This window comes from Lupinus angustifolius, chromosome LG13, assembly GCF_001865875.1.
Source record: "Lupinus angustifolius cultivar Tanjil chromosome LG13, LupAngTanjil_v1.0, whole genome shotgun sequence".
NCBI classification, from domain to species: domain Eukaryota; kingdom Viridiplantae; phylum Streptophyta; class Magnoliopsida; order Fabales; family Fabaceae; genus Lupinus; species Lupinus angustifolius.
Window position 1 is genome coordinate 15,700,047 of NC_032021.1, and position 7,744 is coordinate 15,707,790.

Genomic DNA, 7,744 nt, shown 5'->3' on the forward strand with positions numbered 1-7,744 from the left:
CTTTAGTTAGAATAAGCTTTAATGAGTATGATTATCAACAACAAACTTGAAAAAAAAGTTAGAAAGGTAGGTAAAAATGTTACCTATATTCCACACAATACTTGATTAGAATGGGAAAGACATTCAAAAACCAAGTGAACACACCATTTCAACTTTAAATGTGTATGTCTCTTATCTTGAAAATAACAATTTAAGTAGTCAAATGACTACTTTCAATTTTTTATACTTGATCTAATGTTGTGTTTTGATATCTTTTGCGCTCATCCATTACAACTTTACAATGGTAAAAGTATGCAAAAGTAATACAATACACTCCCATTACAACTTTACAATGGTAAAAGTCTGCAAAAGTAATACAATACACTTCAGTTTAAAAAAATATAAATAACAATTAATCGACAGATTCATTAAAACATTTGTGGAATATTTGAAGATATATGGGCCTCTACTTTCACCTAACTTGTGAAAGTCATGTTTTCCCAACAATTGATACAACACATGGTTCTTTCCACTAAAATAATTTATATGTCGTTATGGAAGAGTGAATGACGGAAAATTGAACCAAAGGAACACATGTGACAGTAGTTATGGATAATAAGAAGACCACCTTCTAACCATGCCCCATTCTGTTAATGTCACCCACATTCTCTGCAAAATGAAATTGGGAGGAATGTACATTAACAATCCATGTAAATTTAAAGTAAATATGAGGCATGCACTTGTAATAAGATTTAGAAAAGCTACAAAATTCAGAATAAAAAATAAGTGACAAAACAAATATATACAAAGGAAAAAGCAATAAGATTTATTATAAAACATTTTTCACTAACTCAAAATTTTCTACCTGTCTATTGAAATCTCTTGATTTTGCCACCCACTAATATTGCATAAATTATCTACATCTAATGAATATACTTTTACTTCTTTGTCATGAGATAATAATCATTGGAAAAAAGTGTTACAACATCTTTTGTAAAGCAACAATTTATCCTACATAACGACATGTTGAGCAAGGATATAAAATGAAGTAACTCATATAATATAAGATGAATATGAAACAGTTTGGTGAAGAAAATAAAAAAAGTAAAAGAACATGGAAGTACTGCATTCTATTGGAACTTTTCACAAACAATTGGTTATATAATCACTATGTCAGCAATCAATCGGCAAAAGGGCGGAACAACCACTGGCCAAAGTACAAACGATAACCACACCAAAATGTGAAAAGAAAATATGCATACCTCTACATATGTATGATTGTTGTTTCTACATGCAATGGGTGAAGTATTTCGTCGAACATCTTTTGTGCATAATGTTTTATAAACTACATCAAAATAAAATAGAAATTAAAGATAAGAAAGAGGAAACTAAGAGAAGAAGGATGTATAATATCAAAGAATAATAGATTACTTCTCTTAACATGTTCACCCTAAACGTATAATTATAACAAATGTTTCTCAAAATTAACCAGATTTTAAACTGTAAATAATTATCTCACCATTTCCAGCGTTGAGTGCGATCAAAAACTCACTTCCCAACTCACCGCCCTCTACGCCGATCACAACCGCTGCATCAAAGACAGCATAGCACTTCTGGTGAAGGATCCACCATGCTCCGTTGAAGACAACAATCACTTCATTAACATGATGGAGAAGTACTTTTCCAGCCCTCATGGATTCAAATAGAGAATTCATTTGCATTATTAGGTTATTGGGTCTCTTTCTTTTTTTATAAAGTTTCATTTTTTTATCACAACCTGAGAGAAGAGAGAGTTGATTGTGGAGAATAGAAGAAGAAAAAGGGATGAGAATGAGAAAACGTGAGAGAATGAGCAGTTTAAGAGTTTTGGATAGAGGAAGTTACAACATAGAGTGAGGGCTAAATTGGAATTAAAAAATTATACTATGTCATGGTAGTTGAAATGAATATTGACTTTATATAATGGTATAAATAATTTCATGTTATTAGATAATTTACGTGTAACAGTTTTGTTTTGCAGTTTAAAATTTGGGTAGAATATGGAAGTTACTTTAATAATAGAACAAAGGCTAAAATTGGAATATCAAAATTACTCCATCCATGGCGGTTAACAATTGTTTTGCCTTTATATATTGTTATAGATATGAAACTATTCCATTTCAGCCTAAAAGATATGTCATGGTCAGACCAAATTGTTAGGTATGAGCTAAATACTGAATAAGGTGGATCCAATCTAGACACTTTTGGATCTTGTCTGAGCAACTAGACAATTCAGATAGGTACGTCATTGAGTAAACAAGATCCAAAAGACAATACATAGACCATTTTTATCGTCTGTCTGTCATGCTGCCTATACAAGATTGTCACGCCATCTGAATAACACATACCTCTACCACAAGCCGCATGTCACCTACACCAAATACCCACTTTCCACCAGGCAATAGAGACATGCCTTGAATACGGCTACTCGATCTATCATAGGCTAGAAGCCTATCCATAAAGTACGGACTCGCGAGAGCCATCCAACACTGCTTGTTTCGAATAGACCTGACAAGAACAGATGGTTGGCCAAGCCAACAACATCTACTAGGGTATTTCATACACATCTTCATTATAAATAAGGGATCCTCCTATACGGAAAAAAACACTCTTAATCTTAACTCTCTCGCTTACTCTTGCATGTTATATTCTCTCTATGATCATATCTTTCATATACTAACTTAAGCGTCAGAAAACATTTTCAGATACTTCCCTAAGTACTCCTAGACATATCTCAAACATCATCCAAAAGACTTTCTACCGGATAACAAACTGTCCAGATCGGGTCTCTTCATTCCTAGAAGAACAAAACTACAAATAAAATAAATTGAAATGTCTTCTTTAATTTGCTACAAATTATACCAAAGGTGAAGGCGAAAAATTGCTTGAAGATCCTTGCAATAAACCTCATATATGATAACTTTACTGACAATTGTAGTTGACACTTAAATCAAAAAAGTTCCTACACCCTAATATGTTCTAAAATACAATATATTTGAGTCTATTTATTAAGATTTTTATTTAGTTTATTTAGTTTTCATCTTATTTTATTTATGTTGTTCCATTTTTAGATTATTGAGAGTCCTTCACATTGTTATAAAATCTGTTCTGTGCTGATCGGTTCAACCAGTAAATCAGTCACAATATTGATATGGTACATCTATTATATTGGTCATGAAATCATACCAGTCAAATAAAATCGGTTAAAATTGGTCACACCGACCGGTTTTCAATTGAATTATACCGGTCATACCAATCAATTTCATTTAAAATATTTTATTAATGAAAATGACTTATTTCTAACGAAATGTTGGTATGTGGATCTAACACACAACTAGTACATTTGTAACTTCTAAAACATGGTCTACCATCAAGTGATACATTTTTTGTTTTAATAAATTGTATAAATGAAAGTTGTTATTGTTTTCTTTATTGATTTTTAAATATTAATACTAGTAAAAAAATATATGTATATATAACTTCACCGATATACAGTTTAATCAGTAAATCATTGATTGAACTACTATATCATATTACCATTACCCTAATTGGTTTAATAACCGGTACGATATTAATAACATTGTTCATTCATTAGCTCCCCCAAGATTTTTTTTTAAAAAGTGAATATTCTCAGTATTTGCTCCAAAAACCTACTCTAATTTAGTTGTAAACCCATAAAATATCATATATAATTGTCTTCTTTTGCTTTTCTAACTTTCATCTAATTTCCCACTTATAATCCTCACTTCTTATATCATTCATGTATCTTGTTAATTTTGTGTGCATTAATAAAATTAATTTTTTCCTATAGAAAATGTGGCATTATTGACAAATTGTAGTATCGGTAACAAACAAAAAAACAATCACATAGTAAAAGAGAATATAAATAAAATAAAATAATATACGAAATTTAGTAACAAAGTTCGTTCAATTGTATTTATGTTCCCGAGAGAATTGAAGAGTATAACTATATATTAGAAAATAAGGAGTTGAATTCGTGACTATTGTTCTTCTCTCTACCTTAGTTTTTTACATAATATATAAATATATAGTCATTTCTTCAACTCATTTACATTAGTCCAAACTCATAACTTATATTGTTGTTATCTAAAAAAAAGGTTCGAAACAATGCAATATGAGCTATTGTACAACAAATTTGTGAATACATGGATAAAGTGAGCGTACTAGGTTGCTGTTGACAGATCCATGATTTCGTCTGTAATTATTGCCCAAATGATGGTAGGACAGAATCATAAGGACAATTTCACCAATGGAATTTTTCTTCGATAATGTTATCCATAGAAAGTCTTTTGCTTTATATAAATAACATTAAACATTATATAAATAATAAAACAAAAATTATTAAGTTTACTCCCAGTTAAGTAGATCGAATAACACCAAAATATTTTATCAAAATTATATTTATTAATAAAATAATATCTAAAATTTTCCTAATTGTTTTGCCCGATTATATTTTGTCATTTATTTGCTTCTAGAAATTTAATTAAACATCATTTTATCTACTTTCCTTATAAGAGCTTTGTACATATGCCTTCAAACTATATAAAATACAATTCTACTATATTTTCTATAATATGAGCTATCGAAATTTTTTCTGTATTGTATTGTTAATATTGCTTAATATGTCTCTCATTTAATAGATCATCCTCATTTCTGCTACTTCAATCTATTTTCGTGTTGACATTATATTTTACTATCAAAGTTTAGTGTTATATAATATTGGAGGTCTCAATTAAAATTGTTCCTAAATACAACAAACTACTCATTAAATAAAATACATCCAAAATTTGTTTTTATAAAAGTGCATTTAATTTCGTTAAAATCGAATGGATCGGTTTGATCGAAAAACCATTGACCAATGAAGTGTTTGGTCCAATCAATCTACTACATCCCTTCTGCATGGTTGCATCTTTTACCAAGATGGAGTTGGTGTATTACATTGCATGTGTTAATTATAGCACTTTTGAAAGCATGTTGAAATTATAGCACTTTGAAAGCATGTGAACAATGTTTTAAATTGTATTTTACGATTACACAGTTGTGATTGTAATATTGTGAGTGATTACGAGAGTCTCTATGATAATAGCATGATCGCAATCGCAATTACAATCACATTTTCTCATAATTGTGACAAATGCAACCTAATGATAATGATATTATTAAATCTAGTGAACAACCAAAAGAGCTCTTGAACCCTAAGGTAAGAAGTGTGTAGATATAATGACAACTTCCAAAAATTATGACTTGCAAAAGTTAGAATTAAAAAAATAATATTTAATGATGAAATATATATACATTGCAAATGTAAAGATTTATGTACATATATTATATTATTTACCATTAATTTGTATTATTTTATCGAAGAATCAATAATAATTAAAAATGAAAAAATCGATAATAAACTAATAATGTATATGACTCTTAAACAGACAATACATATATTTTCTTATCATATTTAATACCTCGTTTTTCTCTTGGAGTATACTTGTGACATTCCTTATCATTTTAAGTGTACATTTTTATACCGAAAAGAATAATGATACACACTCTTATAAAATATTTCTATAAATTCTCCTAAATCATAAGAAAGTAATATATCACTATAAATCAATCATTAATAAATAAATTATTATTTTATAACACAAAATATATTTTTATATTATGGGAGGATTTATACAAGAATAAATCATTTTTATATTAGAAAATTGATTGAACGGCAGATCTATAAGCAGAATGAGGGCGTAGTTTATGGAGTTAAGTGCATGGAATGTAAAGTCAAAGTGACATTGAGAGGCGAGCTACTTAAACAAAATGTTGTTGACTCACAAAAATTGCCCACGTCCATTATATACTTTAATTGTTTAATGTACTCTCCAACAAAGAAATATTTTAACAACAAGATGTTGATATAGTAGTGTAAAGTCTTATTAGATTCTAGGATAATTAAATGTTAAGTTTTGATTTCTAAAAATGGTATTTGTTAGGAGGAGTAGTCACACATTCTGAAAGGAATCAGTTCTTTGTTATTTTTTTTTTCCACCATATGTCACTCAGCAGAAAACGGGGAAAACTATGTCATTTATTCTTTGTTATTTTCTGACTTTAATTTGATAATATAAACTTTTATTTTAAATAAATCTTAAAGTTAGTTTTTATTTATAAATAGTTTTTTAACTTATTTATATTTTAAATTGGTCGCATAAGTTGTTTTTTTTTTAAATTTTATAAAAAAATTGTTATTTTTAATATAGTTTTAAAAACCGATATAAGAGTATATCTTTTAATTCTGAACTAGAAATTTTTGTTATTACCAAATAATAAAAGCTTCAGTTTCCAAATGTTCAACGAATCACTTTTGTCCTTCTTCTTTCATTGCAATATTTTAACGTTAAATCCTTATTCTTGATACAGTATTAAATTGTTTATTACTCTATTTGTGTTATTTATTGTCCCTATTTGAAGGAATTGTTTTTCAGAATAATTTATGGAATGATGCAAATGTGTCTTATTTAGGAAATGGTAAGATTATAACCTTTTTCTTCAAAATATTCTCTAACATTCCCGTCTACAACTCCTTTAATAATATTAACTAATGAAATCATATAAATATGTTTTTATTCGATGGGCATAAATAAGTTTATTCTTTTATTTAATATTTCCCTCATTTGGTATTACTAGAATTTTAAACTACAATTTTAGAAGAAATTAACATTACTTTTATAAGTGTAACATCTATACACATGTAATAATTTATATACAATATTCACTATTCATTTGTATTACTTTTTTTAAAGAGTGAATCATAATTAAATATGAGTGTGAACCAATAACAATGTATAAAACTCATACACTATTAGTAAATATATATTTTTCTTTACTTTTATTTCTATTTATGTTTCTTATTCAGGAGAACTCTAATGACTAGTTTTAGATTTGACCTATATTTAATTCTTTACGTTAAGTAATGGGAAAGTGAGGGTCCTTGTTCTAAATGATGTTACTATCCAACAAAGTTTAGTGCTATTTACTTGGGAGAGAAAAATATAAACACTAAAATGAATTAGTTCTTTATTAATAGAGTAAACAAATACTCTTATTAATACAAAAAAATATAGGACAAATGACATTTCTCCTATAAATGTGTGATAATTGGTAAAAGCAAAATTAAAATTACTGAATTTTGAATAAACTTAAGAGAGTATGAGAGAAGTAATATAAACTTGGAAATACATTACACATTAAAATACCTTCATTTAATTATTATTATTATTATTATTATTATTATTAATAAGGGTTATCGCTTATAGTAGTTCTACCCAATTAGAGCAACATTGTTTCTCATAAGCTATACGTGATGATTATACCAGTTTCTCAGATTAAAATAGTTGAATTTACTTATTGGTAGTATTATATTTAAATGATTTTTAAAGTACATAGTTTTTTGCTACAAAATTATTTTAAATATTAAATTAAATGGTATATTTAGCTCAATTAATCAATAAAAGAAATAATGTCCTTATAAAATGGTTAATCGGTAAAGGGTATGTCTAAAGTCCTATATAACATCCACTCGATCGGTGTTACAATTGCATGGGTCAATATATATATATATATATATATATATATATATATATATATTTTGCTTTTGTTTCTCTTACAAGTTGAGTTGTTCCTACTTGCTGTTCCTCTAGTACTTCTTACAAGT